Source organism: Camarhynchus parvulus, chromosome 1A (assembly GCF_901933205.1).
Source record: "Camarhynchus parvulus chromosome 1A, STF_HiC, whole genome shotgun sequence".
Taxonomy (NCBI): Eukaryota; Metazoa; Chordata; class Aves; order Passeriformes; family Thraupidae; genus Camarhynchus; species Camarhynchus parvulus.
The window spans coordinates 24,097,928-24,115,630 of record NC_044586.1 but is presented as its reverse complement, the minus strand read 5'-3'; the positions used below and the strand labels follow the sequence as shown (position 1 = coordinate 24,115,630).

Genomic DNA, 17,703 nt, shown 5'->3' with positions numbered 1-17,703 from the left:
CAGGGATGCACGTGCCATACCAGACACAGCTGGGACATTTTGGGCTTAAGTGTGCCCCGGTCAAGGCAGGAACATCGGTGATGCAAGTGGAGCGTGCCTGTGTGGGGATGGGGACGTCGTTCTGCAGAGCCAGAAGCCAGGGGAGCCTCCGGATCATGTTGGGGGCAGGTCGTACGGGTGGGACCTTGCCTCTCCCCTGCCTTTGCCCCACGCTGGCCTTGGCAGAGCCCACGGGGAGGCCGACGGTGCTCGGCGGAGGAAGGAGGGGAGCAAATGCTTGCCGCGGTGGAGCAGGAGCTGGCATCTGAGCAGCCTCACCTCTGCCCCAGTGGCTCTCACCGGCCCTTCCTGGCTGCCTGCCGCCTCTCTCCAGCTGCCAGCCCCCCGCCCGCTGGCAGGCAGCGCATCCCCTGCCGGGGCTGGGAGCAGGGAGGAGAGGGCTGGGCTGCTGGGAGGACCAGCTCCCCCGGGCCCCTGCTCCAGCCCAGCAGAGCGGCGGGCTGCTCCCCGGCTCCCCGTGTCAAGCGCGTGTTTGAGCTTGTGCTAGTCTCCTGGACACCTTCCCGGTGAGTTTTCCAGAGAATGACTACAGATGAAATGCAATTAGACACAGATGGAGGGGGGGTGGGGGAGGGGTGGGAGATGAGCCGAGTTTGAAAATGGGGGGAGGGGAACGATTGATTGCGAGGCCGTGAGGCAGGACCGGCGTGTGCGGGAGAGATGAGTGCGAGGATCAGAGGTCCCCGCTGGGAATCGCTCGCTGGGCTGGGGCCGGGAACCTGAGGAGGTCTCTGTGCTCTCAGCTGCTGCCGCCGCCGCTGTTGTGGTTGTTGGAGAGCCAGAGGGAAGCAGCAGGCGTGTCTCAGGGATGATTAATCATGTATGGCAGCAGTGAGGAAGGAGGACGCGGTGTGCACACGGAGACCAGCACCTCCCCTAGCCCTGCGCGCCTTTGGCTCGCTGACAGCGATCTCTTCTGCTCGGAAAACCAGTCCCAGAGGAGGGCAGCCAGAGGGGGACCGTGTTTCGCCTGAGCCAAGAGACCGCTCCTTACCCACCCCATCCTCCGGGAACTTTAAGACTTGAGAAACTTAAATCTCCTGGGTCTGGAGAAGAATGAAAAATAATGTGAAAGCAGGGAGTTGAACTAGTCCAGGTGGGAGGAGAGACAGACCTGACTGAAGGTTTAATTAGTGAGGAGAATGGAAAAAATAAAAGTAGGTTTGGCAACAGCAGGCTGCAAGAGCTTCCCAGTTGGAGAGGTGGGGACAGGGCATGGACCAGTCCAGATTGTTGTTGCAGGTCTCTCTTTGCCTCAGGACTTGTCAGCCGCCTCTCCTTCCACACCCTGGCAATACCTGAAGGGGAAAAAACCCCAACAAATAAAAACATAATTTGGCTTTCTTTTGGGGAAACCATTTGGGGAAAGCATTTGGTTTTAAATCTCCAGGATCTGACTTTTACTGCTGTAAAGAAAAGCTTAAGAAATAGGAACCTGCCTTTTTTTTCTGTGTGTGTGTATATGAGATTTTTTGCAAGGTGAGATCCCCACACCAGGTGAGAATATCAAAAACTTCCAGAGGAGACACAGCTAAACCAGGACCACTGGCAGGCCTACAACTTTTTAGCCAGCTCCCCAGTCCAATGGCTATTACCTGAAGTGGTCTGCACACACATCTTCCCCTTTTAATTTCTCCTGCAAGTAGGTGAAAGTGTTCCCTTTTCTCTACATCCCTCATCAAAGACAAGGCAGTATTCTTCCCTATAATTTACAGTCTCTTTAACCTTAAAGATGCCCCTTTCACAGCCTGTAACACTTCTTTTTGAGAGCTTTGCGCTGAAGGAAGGTGTTTGATTGTATTATCCTACTCCTATTTCCCTCTGCTCAAGATTTGCTCAGACACCTTTAACTACAGTGCTGTCTTCTGTCACTGAGGTGGGATCGCTGAGCTAATTTTTGTAAGGCTGCTTGGACTCACTACCTTTATGTTTCCCCTGCAAGATTGCTAGAGTGTGTTATTGAATGCTTATAAACAGCTCCACATTTTCCATGTGCCACTTCCTCATGCAATGCAGAGCTGTGGCCAGAATCTGGAATGTACTAATTTCTTTATTTTCCTCTTTTTTTCCCCCTAATTGTTCTAAGTGTAGCTAAGTAGTATTTCACAAAGCTAAATATCATCACAAAATAAGAGAGGCGTAGGGCATAGATTGTTCAGAGGTGGGACTGAAAATGGGTCTCTCCAGACAGAGTTAAGTTTGTTATGAAATGTGTGCTGCAGAGCTACAGAAAGCAAGGCTACTGTTGGGGAGATTGGAGGTACCTTTGTGAGGTTGTTTTGGGATCCCTGGATTAAAAATAAAAAAGGCAATGTAGTTTTTCAAGCAGAATCAAAACATGTTGGTGGCATCAGAAGCTAACAAACCAAGAGCTGGAATAAATACTTAATGCTCCTCCCTGTGAGACCTCTACTCACAGCCAGTAGTCATGGAAAACAGGACAAAACAGATGTGGATGCCCGAGCAAGTGAATAGTACTGCTTCACTCATTGCTATTTTGAAGTGACATGTTTCCCTCTCCTCACCAGTTTGCCAAGCTTCTATTGTGGTTTCAGTGACCTGGGACAGTGGTGGGAAGAAGGTGCTGGAAGCAGCTGGTATGTTGCACCTACACCAGCCCAGCAGGTCTGATTTTGGGATCTGGGCAGAGCTCCTCTGCTGAGGATGTGTGGAGGGGTGTCTCTGCCTTGGCTGAAGGGCCCATCTACTTGTTTTGAATGGATGGGTTGAGAACAAGTGGAAGAGCAGGAGGGTGTCCACAGGCTGGTACAGCACAGCTCCATTTGGAACTTTTCCTGAAATGCTTTCTCCAAGGGCAAGCAGCAAAGGGTGGGGCAGCTGCTGGTTTGTGGCTGTCTGCATCCACCAAGGGGCTGAGGGGAGTGGGGGTCATGCTGAGGCTTACCCCACAGTAAATGTAGCTTAAGAGAGAGGAGGAAAACCAGGGTCAGAAGGATGCAAACCAGGGGCAGGAGGATGTATTTTGTTCCCTCAGCTGGTGGATGGGCAGCAAGAGGGATGTGTTGCTAATTAAAGTGAACTATTGATCACATCTGGACAGAGGTGATGCCGTGGAGGGGAGTAGCATCCACCTTTGTGCTATTGGACCATCCAGGGGTTATTCAGTCCTTTTCCAGTTTGGGGACCATTTTGATGAGCCCTCCGGCTTTGTGCTGCCTTCCAGCAGCAGTGCTGGTGGCAGTGGCAGGTCCTTGGCTCCCTGGGGACTGTAGCTTGTAAAAGGGGGTGGGCAGGACTCCCCCATCTCAGCTGGCACCTTGGGAGCCACCTGGTCCCCTCCCCTGCCAGGGGATGCTTTCTGACTGTGTAAGGGGAGCTTTTGGAGGAGCCAGGGGCTGGCTGCCAGGCTTCCTTTAATTCCCCCAGCTGGCAAACAGGAGGCCTGTGTCGGTTGCCGGGGCAATGGCGGGAAGCTGTGTTAGTTTAATGAAGCATTGGGAAGGCTGCTGTTTATTTCAGGGGAGCGGAGGCTCTCTCGTCTGCCAGGATGCTCTGCCTGGGATGGAGAGGCAGCTGCCGAAGGACTCCTAGGCCATGACTACCGTTCTTTCCCCTCGACTGCTGCCCTTAGCCCTTCCCAGGGTACAGAGGCCAGCGTAAGGGCCATCCCTCAGCACAGCACGTCTGTCTCCTCCCCTTCCACTCGAGCCCAGCATTTTCAGTGCCACGCTGTCAAACTTGTCCTCCTCCAAAAGCACCTGCTGTTTCCCAGGAAAGACCCCCCAGTCCCACTTGAGTGTTGAGGACCCAGTGCTTGCCTTAGGCAGCGTGCCTCCCTCCCTGGATGTCCCTTCCTGTTCATTGCCTGCCTGGGGTACAGTGGTTATCTGACTGGGGTGTTGAACTTACTCCTTTATTTAAGCAAATGAAGACTTGAAGCATCAAGGTCTTCATAGTAAAGGTGACCTACAAAGGAAGGAGGAGAAGAATGAAGAGGGAGGAATGGGGAAAGTGCCTTGCGTTATGCCCCTTTTCTAGTGTCTCTTTTTGATTTAAAAGGGATCTAATGGGGGGCTTGGGCTTTTTTATCCTTCTTTGCTTCTTTTCTTCCCAGCGTGTTATTTCAAATACAAAAGGATTTCTGGTCTTGTTTAACCTCTAGGGGGGAGGGGGAATTCGATGCACAACTTGAGCACTAATAGGCTTATGACTATTCAGATAAAACTTCATTAACCGAGTGTTTAAAAAAATAAGCCTTATTCAGACCTGTTAAAAATCAAGAGAGTGTAAATGGGTGTGAACAAACAAATACTAGGTGGAGAGGTTGTCTGAAAGTTCAGTAAGCCGTGTCCATTTAATAAAAGGCTAAGAAAAAGCCTCAGGCCACAGACCGATGAATTTTCACACAAAAAAAAGGTGAAATAAGACTATTGTCTTGCAAAGGGAAAAAAAGGCCTTTTCATATGTGAAAAGAGAGATGTATGTGGTGAAGATACACAAACAGAAATGCACCTGATTTTTTTTCCTTTTCTCCCCTCCCCCTCTTTTTCTGGTTCCCGTTTAAAATACCGTATAAACAAATGCTGTCCTGGATGATGTTTCCTGAGCTGGTGTAGCAAAGCATCCCCTTGTCCTGCAGGGGCAGCTTTCCACACCGGCCCTTGCAGGACCAAGTTCCCCTGTCCCCAAGCCCAGTGCCATAAGGTGTGCTCGTGCCCAGGGTGGCGGTGTCCCTGGTGGTGGGGCTTTGCAGGCTGCTGTGCCAGCCCTGCCGTGCGGCTGGAGCACAGGGAGGGAGCCGTCTCTCGGCTGAAGCCCACATCAGCCCAAACTCTCGGACGCCCTGTTGCTAGCCCACCTCTCCGGCCCGTTTCTCCCTGTATGTGCCCTGTGGACGGCTGGTAATTAAAAAACCGTGGAGGGGGATATTACTGAGTTAACAGTAGTTATTTGTGAGGCTGCTGGAGGGGGGGGAAGAGAGATCTATCCCCAGGGAGAGCTGCACTGACGAGGGGTGGGGGGGAGCAGGAGGGAGGAGGAAGTGGGGGCGAGATTGGCAGGTGACTGCCAGCTCCGAGGAGATGACAGCGGCAGCAGCTCCGCCAGTCCCACTTGAACACTGCACTGCAGGTACTGGGTTAATGGGTGGGAAGTGGCGAAGAAGAATATCAGGGTGGGTGGCTGGAGGGGAGGGTGTTGGCATGGGGGAGTTGATTTCTGTTAAATGCCAAGATAGAGATGACACTCTATATACATGTAATCATTAGACTTCATTACCAAGAATATTTTCCTTCATATAATTTTTTTAAATGCAGAGAAAGCTTTCCCCAAACCTGACAGTATTCTACCTACAATCACTTTCCCCATGCCAAATACTACCATGCTCTACAAGAACGGTCTGAAATGCTGTACTATTTTTGACCATTTCATTTGGGTTATTTGTAGTGAAATTTTAATTTTTAAGGTGCTAGGAATAGGCTCCTCAGTCCCACATCATCTCTGTGTATAAGGCCTTTTTACTGAATGTGAGACTGCATTACAATCTAAACCTCACAATTTTCTTGTTTGATGACACTGACTATCCAACTAGAAAATTCATGTATCCTCCTTTTGCAGGACTGGCGGGTTAGACCTAGACTGAAGTCCTGATTGACATCTGCAGACAGCATTCTTGCTCATGCTCGCTCTCTCTCTCTCTCTCTCTCTCTCTCCCTCTCCCTCTCTCACTCTCTCTCCTCTGTGCTCATGCTCACTTTTCCCCCCTCTATTCCTTTTCAGAGGGCAAAACATCTGTTTGCAAAGGGCTGAGGACACACACTCTACAGGGAGATAAAAGCAAAGAGCCCTCATCCCATGTAAGAGTTCACAGATCTATAACTCAGGGGGCTGGCGACAGGGTTTGACAAGGGTTGAAATCCTTCTGTCTTTCTCCCTTCTTGTATATTTGGGTTTGAAAAACAAAACCACCTGGGGTTATCTCAGGTGTGCAATATTGAGGATTTAGATGTCAGCTTCACTATCAGCTTCATTCTTTGTGCACAAAGAGAGAAAAAGGATCACAGATTTGCACCTAAGCAACAGAGAGTGATGCCAGTGTCTTGGTTTATCACAGTGGAGGAAGCCTATGCCTCTCCCTGCCCACTACAGCAGAGTTAAGCCCCAAGGGCCTTACACAGACAGTGCTTCAGTTGGAGTCCTGTCCTTTCTCTCCCTGCAGCAGAAACCAAGTTTAAGGAATTGGCTGAGAGTTCAAGGCACATGTGTGATTATAGACCTGCATGGTACAGATAGCAAGAAGACGCTTCAAAAACGTTGCCATCCTTTTCTCTCCAAGCAACAACATTTAGCCATAAAGATATGAATTTTCTTTTTGACCTGCCATGATTGTGGAGAGGGCCACCACCTGTGTGCACCTGTGATGTTACAGATTTCAGTCCAGAGACTAGGTTCTCAGCTGTGAGAACAGCTGATGGGCTGGTCTGACCATCCAGTTTAACCTGTGACTCAGATATTGTACTGGTTCACTTATCAAAAACACCGGCAACAAAAGGGGCAAAACCCCTTTTGATTTTCCAGTACTGACATAAGTACACTGATTTACATTACATAGAGATACATATTTTGACTGCTTAACAAAGAAAATCATGCCCATGACAGTTTCTTGTCAAGCAAGTAATCCTACTAAATGGAAGCATGGCCAGCACATTCCGTTTTTGAGGTCTCTTCTGCATGGTAATTTCCAGCGTCCTGGTATGGCCAGTTTCAGGGAACTGTTTTAATCTGGTGACTACCTGCAATCTTTGTTGAACAGCACTGGAAGCATTGGGCATTTAGCAGCTTTGAAAATTATATCATAGGCATCTTAAATGTACTTCTCAAGCGTGCATTGGTTTTAAAGCTTAGCAGCTGGCCTTTTGGCCATATATATAGATCACACACACTCTGACTTGCTTATCAGGGATGGCAGTTAGTTGAATGCAAAGCAAAATTATATGTTTGTCTCCTGCCTTCACCTTCCCCTTTCCTGTTTTCTGTGTGGAATGAGGATCTTGGGGATGCCTTGAGCTGGACCATGAACCCCCTGGCCTGTCAGTTTTTCTAGGGATAGAAGGGACTTGCTGTGTAAAGTGCTACAACCTGCTATATTTTCACTCTTACTGGTGTGTGGCAGCAAGAGTTTTAGATGCATGAAGCCTCGCTTAGGGGTAAGGGGGGCTGGGGGAAGACACCAGCAGAAGAAACTGCTAGTTCAGAGCTCACAGTTAACAGGACTGAGATTCTGAGCAAGTCTCAGGGTAGTGGGAACGGGTAACACAAAGCCAGCACTGGGAGCTCATTTTAATTTCAACCATCTTGTGCGTGTGTAGTTGGCTGTCTTTGTTTAAAGAACTTGGCCTTCAGGTAGATTTTATTTGGATGGCTTGCTTATCCAAAGAACATTAATGACTTTCCTTGAGGAGTTGCAGCCAGTACCTTTGCACCCTGGTTCTCCTCTAGCCCTGTTTTCTCTTTTCCATAATCTCCCAGTGCCCAGCAGCAAGCCTTTAGGGTACATGCGCAAGCAAAAGGAGCTCGAGTTGGGGAATTAATATTCCTGGAACATAACACCAGCAGCATGCACACGCTGAGGAGAATATTAGAGCTATTAGCGGTGGGAGTTTGGAGTGCATGCAATATCTAGATGGAGAATTCAGTGTGATTAATCTGCCTCTAAGCAGCAGCCTCCGGGCTCTGGGAATTCTGTGGCACGTTTGAAATCAGAACTTTTTTTAATTACCTTTCCGCATCAACAAAACAATTGCAGTTGTGTGAAAATAAGCCCATTCAGTCCCTGCCCTGGCTGTGTTCTTTTTTTTTTCCCTTTTTCCTTTTTGGATGAGGCATGCTGCTGGAGCCTTGAGTATTCACAGTCCCGGCAGCTCTGACAGCATTTTGCACAAGTGCAGAGGGACTTAACCTGGGAGGCTTGGCCAGCCTCCAAGTCAGGTAATTGCATCATGGGCCAAGCTGGAGCAAGCCCGTGCTAGTCAGTGTGTATGTGTTAGATTCCTTGCTCTTTCCCCCTTCTTTTTTCCTCTTCCCAGCAAATGCCTGTGCCTCCCTTTCTCCCCTGTTCATCTCCTCACCTTGCATCCTGACATGTTGGCAGCCATGTTGCCTCCCTGCCACGGGCAGGTTGAGAGAGATTCCCTGAGAGAGGAGGAGTGGGATAAACATGGAGGTTTCCTCTCATGCAGTCAGCAGGGTGGAAAAAATAGATAAAAAAATTAAAGGAGTCGATATAAAAATGGTAGTAAAGTTGTGGCCAAACAAGGAGCAAGTCGAGCTGAAAGATATGAGATTGGATAGGGACCCCCCTGCTTGCAATTCATACCTTTTCCCTCCCTCTCACGAGCAGAGGCAGGAGAGTTTATTCCATCCATTGCAGCCTGGTTTATTGCTGTACTGGCATGGAGACACTGTAAAACAACAGGGGAAATCTTCCCTAACACTGTGGCTCTGCCAGGGCTGGGATGATGCCCTAAGGCACTGGGATTCAGAGTTGATGTGGAAACAGAGGCTTTGGCCATGGAGCAGCTCCAACCTGGAAGACCATCTTCTGGATGCCTGGATTTTATGCTGGGGTATAAAAGTTTCCGACAAGTGTCTTGGGTTTCCAGTGGTGGTGCCAGCCCTCTGGGGCACCACAGGCACTCATGGGGTGCTCCCACTGCCTGGCAGCAGCCAATTGGGAATGTACTTGCCAGCTGGTTCATGGCAGGGATCTGGATTGCTTCCTCCTCGCTTCTCACTCGCTCCACATCCAGATTTCCCTCCTGCCTCACTGGCAGGTTGCAGAAAGGGCAGGCTGCGATGGTAGTGCTGTTTTCTCCTCCCTTCCAGGTCGACACGGCGGTGGGAATTGCTTTGTAGGTCTTGATGAGGGCAAGGATGGAGGTTGGAGAGAGGAGTGGACACACTATGAGGATCACAAGCTGTCTTCCTTTTGGCTCTGCAGTTCCAATAACTTCATAAATATAACGTCTGCAATTAGCACAGTTTAATTTTTTAAGATTTATTTTTAATTTCACTTGGCTGTGGCTGTGCCCTTGACTTATTCCTCTGAATTCCTGGCCTTCAGGCATGATTAGCACAGTGTGTTTGAGCTGCCTTGCTTCAAAAGGTGAAAAAAAAATCCATTTTAAACACAAATAACAGAGTTTTATTTTTTGGGGTTTATTTACTGATATGTTTGAGGTGGTGTTAAATTTTCAGAAATTGATGTTAAAAAAATTACACCAGCTGAATAAACAAAAAAAAAAAAGCCCCAAATCTTACAACTTTCCAGGTCACATTAAGCCAATAGCTACTTAATAAGCCTTTTTTTTTCTTCTAGGCTTCATTTCAGAAATGACTACAGAAGTCTTATATCATCAGGTTTTGCTCCCAGAGCAACATCCAAGCATTGCATTGTATTGGGAGTACATCAAAGTCTCCTGGCCTTTCTTTCATCTACCCCAGTCTGTCTTCCCCTCCCCAGGGCACCTAAAACCTAAAAATACACTGGGGAATCAAAAACTCACCTCTTTTCCCTATTGCCTTGCTTAGGCCTTACATACAACTGTGTTACCTTTATGCTGACCGCTTTTACTCAAATTGTAGTTTAGTAGTGATTTCAGATCCTCGGGTGGGGGGAAAAAACGCCAAGTGCCCACTGAAGAGCCTCACCTCTGCCTGGCCCTCGGCTCCCAGACCTCTGGCACGGAGTTGTGTTCGCTCTGCGTGGTGGCTCTCAGCGCTGCCTTCCCTTTGTGCCTCAGGCACAACCCATCTGCCTGTTTCCATCCTTACCCTGCAATTCCCCTCTGCCCTGCCCCCCTAAGCCTCTCCTGTGGCCACTGCCACCCCTCGATCTTCCCCCCAGCACCTCATCCTGCTCCAGTCCCGGCAGGTCCAGAGGGGCCACGGCAGGTGGTTCTGTCCCAGAAGGGCTGCTGGTGCTTGTGCTGCGCTGGAGGATGGCGCCTGGACTGGCACTTGCTGTCTGTCCTGCCCAGGCCACTTTTGAAAGGTATTTCCACTGTGGTCACAAAGTTTATTTGTGAAGAAAAACCACAAAAAAACATCCAAACCCACAACAAAAAAGGGAGTATGATTTATAAAAAAAAAAAAGCAAAAAAAAAGCCATTTTCTTGGCCAGCCATTTCCTGAGTTCCCTTTGTTACTACTGCAGATATGTGTTTGAATAAGAGCCTTTTCCCCTCCCCTCTCCTATTCCTCCCTGTTCTACCCTGCAGTGAAGTCACAATCCGGCGTTTGTGGGCTCTGTGTGATGTCAGAGACTCGGTCTTGTGACTTCACCGGCGGGCTCAAGCAGAAGGTGCAGACGAGGCTGAGAGAAGAGAAAAAAAGCCCCCTCCTCTCCTCTTCCCTCCCCCCCCTCCACCCTCTCGGTTTATAAAACCAGTAGCTGAGATAAATCGGAAGGGGGTGGGGAGAAGCAGCAGGGAAAGCTGAGAAAGATGCCAGAAAGGTACAGTAAATGGGCTTTATCTCTCTCTCCCTCTCCCTGAAAGTTGAGAGTGGAAAATTGCCCTGCAGAGGCCAGCTCTCGCCGACCACGCGCGGCGGCGGCGGTGGCGGCCGTGTGTCTGCGGCGCCCTGTGCGTGTCACCCGCCCCCGCGACGCCGCCGTGCCCGCCCGGGCTGCCCGCGGCGGGGTGGGGGGCTGGGGGCGGCGGGGAGGGCTGGGGGCGCCGGGGGCAGCCGGAGCCCGGCGTGGCTGGGCACGGCCAGCCGCTCGCCTTGTCCCTTTTCAAAGGCCCCAGCTGTTGGCTGCTCGCTGCAGTCTGGCTCCTGCGAGACCGACATAAATGGGTTATGGGGTTTATGCATATGCCCGGGGTGGGGGGGGAGGTGTCGTCCCCCCCTCCCCGTTTTCTTCCCCATGTATCTCTCGTTGGTGATTTTTTCTTTAATTTATTTTGTTTTGGTTTTGGATGTGGTGGTTTCTTTTCCTTGCTCTGCAGGCTCAGAGTAGCACGGGGGTGGATGGGGAGGGGGCCTGCCATTCCCCCGTGATATGTGGGTGCATCAGGAGGGAGAAGGGCAAGGCCTCAGGGTCACATTCTCAAGGGCTGTGAGATATGATTTCTTCCTTAATTTCTTGATTTTTTTTTGGGGGTTTGGTGATTGTTTTTGTTTTTTTAATTGACAGCTGCACAATAGCAATGTGGATGCACCAGCAAACAGCAACGTAAAAAATATTTTTAAAAACTAAAAATTAAAAAAAGGGGAGGAGGAAAATGGGGGGGGGGGAGAAAAGTGGGGGGTTAGCTCACCCCTCCCTTCTTTGGTAATTTTTTTTTCCCTGTGTCAAATTTACTGTTCACTTGAGATTTTGGACAAAGACGGGGGCAGTGGGTGGGCTGCTTTGAGTTTTGTGATATAATATGACTGGAGCAAGAGAGTAAAGCACAGACAATTAAGGATCAGCGCGAGGGCTTTGCTCATTCAGTCTGTTGAGGAAGCCGTCATTTTGTGTTAGTGTGCGTGTCTGGAGGAGGAAGGATAGTGGAGAGTGACAGTGGAAGGATGCCTAATGTTGTGGTGTATTTGTACTTGCTAAATGCCTGCTCCAGGAAAGGAGGGCTTCAAAAGAAAGGGATGAGTGAAAGGGGGTCCTTCTGAATTTGCCCTTTGGTGAAGCCACTTCGGACTGGATTCTCACTACTGGGAATGTGATGTTTTGTTGCCTCCATGAAAGGGGAGGGCTGAGAAATGAAAAGGGCAGGTGTCAGGCAGGCTCCTTGCTGCCACCGCTCTGCCTACGCACCTCACCCCGATCACCCCGATGACCGGTGGCTTCTCTGCTGCTCTGATTCCTGAAGCTCCTGTGAAAAGCACCGCGTCCCGACTGTCTGCAGGGCCAGGCTTCTCTCTGCTCCCGGGTCACTGGGGTCCTGCTGCTGCACTTCACTCCTAAAGACCCAGAGCACCTCCTGCTTTTGTAGTTATTTATTTCTTTTATTTCAACTACTGGACCCTGGCTGTCCTCTGCCAATATGTTTCAAGGCTGATGAATAGCACCCCCTGCAGTTATAGAGCTGATCTTTTGTAGCACAGATGTATAATTAATTGTGCAGCACTTTTGCAGTCTGAACAGGCAAGTGGATTCTTGGAAGACACCCATGTGCTGCCACCTGCTTCTCAGAGCCCCAGCTCCACTGCCCTTGGGGAAGGGACCTGTTGGCCACAGCTTAAGAGCCTCTGTCCTACTGGAGTGATGTGAAACAGGATTCGAATCCAGGTCTTTGGTGTAAAAGCCACAAACAACCTCAAACCCCAAGTGCTGCTGCACCACAGGACTCCTCTCCTCTGCCTCTGCTCCAACATGAAAGAACTTTTAGGCATTTTTGCATCACTGTTCCATCCCAATGGTGATGTTTAGGGATTTTTTTTCCTTCTTTTTTTCTCTCAGAGGGGAAGTAAGGATCTATAAGTTTGCAAAGCACTTTGATGACAAAAATCATTGTCTGTGCAGAGTACTGTGTGTTGGCTTGTCTGAGTCACTACCTAGCTTGCCTGGGAAATGAAACCTAGAATCCTTCCACAGGCCACTTGGAGAATTAAGTCAAAAGAACCATTGAGGCATTCTCTTTTGGACCTCTGTCCCTAGGGAGAGCAGAAGTGGGGCTGACCAAGTGGGACTGGACACTGCGTGAGTCTGGGAGGTGGGGGGCCACAACTGAAATACACCCTGCAAAACTGAGGGCAGAGGACATTGGGGATGTGATTTGGCTAAGATTAGGTACAGAAGAGATTTTAAGCTTCATTACTTTGTCTGGGTATGGCAAGATTATCCCCTATGGGCCTTTCCTCAGTTCTTTATCTACACCTGCTTTTAAAAGAGCAGCAAACAGTGGAGAAACCCTTTCCTTTGATTTCTCTTCAGCTGGGGACATCCGTCACCCAGGACTGTGACTGTAGGTGTTCAGGTCAGGGGTAGATGTGCATCACTTCAGCCCCATGCTAGGACATGAAAGGATTAAATCTCTTTCCTAAGCAAAGTGGAAGGTCCCCAGGTGTCTTCTCTCAGGCTCAGAGATTGCAGTGGGAGAAGGAAGCAGGATCCAGCTGGGTAAGAGACCTCATCAAGAGGATAAAAGCTTTTAGGGTAAAGGACAGTCTGTCTCCCTGAGTAGGGGAAGTAATCAGTGAGGATGTGCAAGGGTCTCTCAAAAAGCCCTAGGCAGGCAATGTGTGTATCAGAAAAGAATTTCCAGGCAGTGGTGAAGGGGCACGAGCTGAAAGTGTTAATTAGTTCCCCCACCCCGTTTCTGTTAAAATATTCCCTTTCTTGTAACCACAACTGCTTTTCGTCTTTCTTTTCTACGTGTTCTTTTCTTTAAACTTGTGTCCCAATGAAAAGGGCTGTTAAGGAAACCCCCTACTTATCACCTGAGGCTAGCTGCTGACTTGCTGTTTCCCAAGAAGAGATAATGCTCGCTGATTATAAATAGGCTGACTGCCCTTTTTCATCAATATTAGGAGTAAGCCGACACCTTGATCTTTAGCCTGTGGAATGAATCACACTGCAAGAGTTGTTACTTTTGGAGAAGAGTAGTCATTTCTTCTCTCACATTATGTTCCCTGCTGTGGAATGGCTTGACCCTGATGAGGGGATCCTTGAGCTGGGGGCGGGTACCCCAGGGTATGTGAAATTTCACCCTGGTGAAATGATTTCTCTCCACCAGTGTAACCAGTGTCTCAGCATTAAACCTGGGTTCAGCCAGGGCTGTCAGGGGATGACTTTGAGTACTGCAGCCCACCCCCCCCACCCTAATGCTGCTGCTGCTGCTTTTCATTGAAAGTGTCAGTGCTGGGATAGCTTGTTTCTTATTAGGAAGTTTGGGCTATTTCCTAAACTTGCTAAAACTAGTGGAGACTTACTGAGTTGGTAGGTGGACATGAACTGTGCTTGCTGAGGTGTCTGTTCTTGCTTTGGCTGTTCTAAGAAGTGGTGACCTTATTTTCACAGCCCTAATGGAACTGACAGTATTTTGTTTAGGTCTAATTACTCACAGCACATTTACAGAAGTTAAATGAGAGACCTTCAGTCCTAATCATCTCTCAGGACAAATGTGAGTGCCAGCAGGATTCCCATCTGCAGAAGATAATTTCAAGAGGAATGATGAAAGCCATGATATGTAAGCAGAGGTTTTGTTAGTTTGAACCTGAACTTAAGTAGGCAACTGGATGAATTCCTCAAATTTTGAAACAAAACCAGGTTACTTGAGATTTTACATAGATTTTACTTAAGATTTTTACATGGCTTGGACTCTCTAAAGACAGATTTGTCCAGCCTTGAAAAATTAAAGACTCATTTTCTTAAATGAGGACAGTTGTGTCTTTGTGTTTGTTACCTAATAGCTTTTAAAGTGTTTCATCACTTGGCTCGGTAATGTGAATAAAAATATGCTACTTTTCCCCATCCCCAAATGAGTCAGTAGCATTCATAAACAGTGGAATATGTTGCATTCAAAGTTGTAAGTTCTATATGTTCTCATGTGCCCTATCCTGATTTGGTTTTGAGTGCAACTTTAAAGTAATGCAGGCCACTAAAATGAGACATTAATAACTTCTGAAATGTAGAATTAGAGTGTTTGAGCATTGAATAAACTTAAATGAGTCTCGAGATACAAAGTAATTAAAGCGGTTGTGTTTGAAGTAGGTTTTTTCCCCTCACGTTTTGTTAGCAAGAGGAGATATGTAAGTAAACTGTGGTGGAAATTTAAAATATATTTTCAATAAACCAATCTCTCAGACAAATCAGGACCAGAGAACATCACTATACCTAACAAAAAAAAAGGCACAGAAGTTGATTTCTATGACAAGAAGTTAATCAGATTTCTTGCAATGTCTATCTTTAGTGGACCCTTAGATTTCTACTTCCCAATATAAGTACAGACTTCTTACCAGATGGATATAGAAGACTCTCTTGGTTTTGGTCCAGTCTGATGCTTTCTGCGTTGGCCTCTTGCTGCTGCAAGCTCTTCTTAGGTGCTGTTTCATGTGCCTGCAATTCTGGAGCGTGGTAGCAGCAAGGTGACTGGAAGAACTAAAGCTGTTCCTTCAGGGACCTTTTTTTTCTCTCCTGTTGGAACATCTGAGATTCAACAGCTATTGCATACATCAGGGAGGAAGCCAACAGGGAACAAAGTAAGAATCAAAACCTTACTTGCCTGTAAAATTTGGAACTATATATCATGGGAATTTGTGCTTGTTAAGCCCAGAAATTCCCACTTCCCTGTAGGCAGAAAAAGCCACCCCAGCAAATGAAATCTCTGTAAAGGGCTAGCAGAAGTAAGAGAGGAAAAAAAACTTTTCTGTAAAACATGTTCAGGCAAGGCAGAGTTGGTTTTCTGTAAGATAATTTGAAAAGACAAGTTCTAATATTTGAATTTCTACTTTTATTTAGATATGCTTAGCTATTCAGATAATGAAGATTTATTGATGGACTTTTCTGCCTTGCTGGAGACAGTCTTGCTGGAGAATCACATTTGTATGGCTTTCTGTTTTAATTTCCACCTTTATTACTCTGGGCATCTGCATGGAAATTTGATTGGCTTTTCCTTAAAAGTTCAGCTTATGTTGTTTCTCGCTTTTTCTGCTGGACTCAAATTCTTTTGTCTGCAGCATCACAATCACTTTCACAGCAACTAATTCTATTCTGCCAGAAGCAGCTTTTTGGCAGGAAGCAAAAGGAAGAAGCAGAAGAAGCAGAGGAGGTCTTAAGGTACAAAGATCTTATTTTCATGAATCAGCTCTTTGTAATGGGAAGATGAAAAGGCAGAAGTGTTGCAGTGTTTTAATTTTTCTCCTGCTATGATTCACACTACCTACCTTCAGCTGCTTTATCATTTTCCTTCCTTTGAGATGCTCCAAAGTCTTTTAATCCGGTTGTTCTGTTGCAGGAAGGGGCTGTAGGACTTAACACTATTGCTTATGGAGACATTCCCAATGTCTGGAGGAGAGCACCTTCCAAGTTATGCACCCAAGACATGACCATCAGTAGGCTGAAAAATCTGTGCTTGTCAAAAATATTTTCTAGCAAGCACAGATCCTATGATAGTCTTAAGGGGAAAAGTTAAATATCAGTGAATTAATGAGAGGAGAGCCCTCTCTGTCCTTGCTGCAATTCCTTGGGAGATGTCTGATACTGCTTCTCCCTTGTGTAGGTTCAGATGTAACACTTTATATCTGAAGTTAAGTGTAAAAAAAATAGGAGGAAGGTATGGGAAATCCTGGGGCTGGGTAGGAGGAGAGGTAGGAAATGTTAATGAATGTAGCCATGCTGATGTCTTTCTTGGAGAAAGAGAAACAGGTGAGCTGCCCTTGCTTTACACTTGCTTAAAGATGTAGCTGTCCCACCGTGAATATAAGTTTCAGTCCCCAGTTGCATGACCTGTAGGTGCCCAGTCTTGCTGTCATGTTTTGTATTATCTATCTTCAAGGTAGTCACTAATGCCCATTCCCATAGCATCTAAGAGCCTCTAGATGAAAGCTGTGAAAGTGCAGTGGTAAGCCTGTGCATGACATGAAATTGTGTAACAGGGGAATAGATTAGGATAAGGGTAATACTTCGAGGGGATGGGGGCCATGTCTGTGAGAAATCTGTGTGCCTGACTCCATGGAGGCTTCACCTTCCTAGTGCTGCATCAACAGTGAAACCTTTTGTAAAGAAGATATCTCTCAGAGGACCCCACCAGCTGCATTCAGAAATCATGTTTGCTCTAACAAACACTGGGGTGCTTGGAGCCTTTCGAGGCTATGTTTTCTGCAAATTTGTTCTCAGTCCCCCACCCTGCATCACTTACTGTCCTCCCCCCTTCCAGGCAGAGTGAGCTCAGGGAGTGTGTGAAGATGAGAGGTGGTTGAGGTCAGGAATGGTGTCATCCTTCTGTTCCCCCTCCAAGCTGCTAATGTATGCTTCTGGAGAGCCACACGAACTGAGTAATTACTGAATTACAGCTAGATCAGAAGTGGTGACCTCAAAGACAGAAGGAGACTCTCCATCTCCATTTGTCAGTCCCCTTGGGGTCAGAAGGACAATTTTTCGCTGGGATCTGTGAGGGGGGGAAAGGGAAGTGCAAGGTAAGCCTTACATTAAGGCATAACAGGGGAAAAAACATTTGCTTTAGCCATTGCAGCGTTCATGTGCAGTAAGATGCAGCATTGCTTGCATGTGTGTAATGACAGCAGCACTGGTGGGAGCAGTGGCACTAACCCAGAGGGCTACTCAGGGGACTTCATTTTGCTCAAAATTGCCCATTCATCATAGAGGAGGGTGCCAAGTCTTGAGGCCATTTCCCTGCCTTATTTGTGTCTCTATCCTCAAAAGCATTTTGATTAGGAGATGGCAGGGAGGATTTCAGGGAGGTTGTAGGTAGGATTTGGAAAGTTTCTGTTGTGGTAGGACCATGGTGGCTCTGTACATTTTATGATGAGCTGATTTTCTTACACTAAAAGCAGAGACTTCAATCTTTCTTATAACTGTGGTGTAGCACATCTGCTGAATTTGTAGAACTTACTCTTGGATGGTGGAATGTATTTGCTGGAAATTTACATTCAAACCTGCTTAGTTCATTGTGTTGATTGTAAAATTGATCCTTTATGTGTTGTGGGGTTTTTAAAAAAAAA

The 17,703-nt window shown here is 47.6% G+C and overlaps 1 protein-coding gene across 5 annotated transcripts in view; it reads left to right on the top strand.

Moving 5' to 3' along the window:
• TCF20 (transcription factor 20) overlaps nt 1–17,703 on the top strand; it is a 131,122-nt gene that overhangs the window by 43,357 nt on the left and 70,062 nt on the right. The window contains exon 1 of one of the 5 annotated variants that reach the window (XM_030960556.1): nt 10,343–10,534. The exons of the other annotated variants lie outside the window; for them this stretch is intronic. The gene's annotated coding sequence lies outside the window, so the exon portion shown is untranslated. Of the gene's footprint in view, nt 1–10,342; nt 10,535–17,703 lie in introns of those variants that run through there. 5 annotated transcript variants of the gene reach the window in all.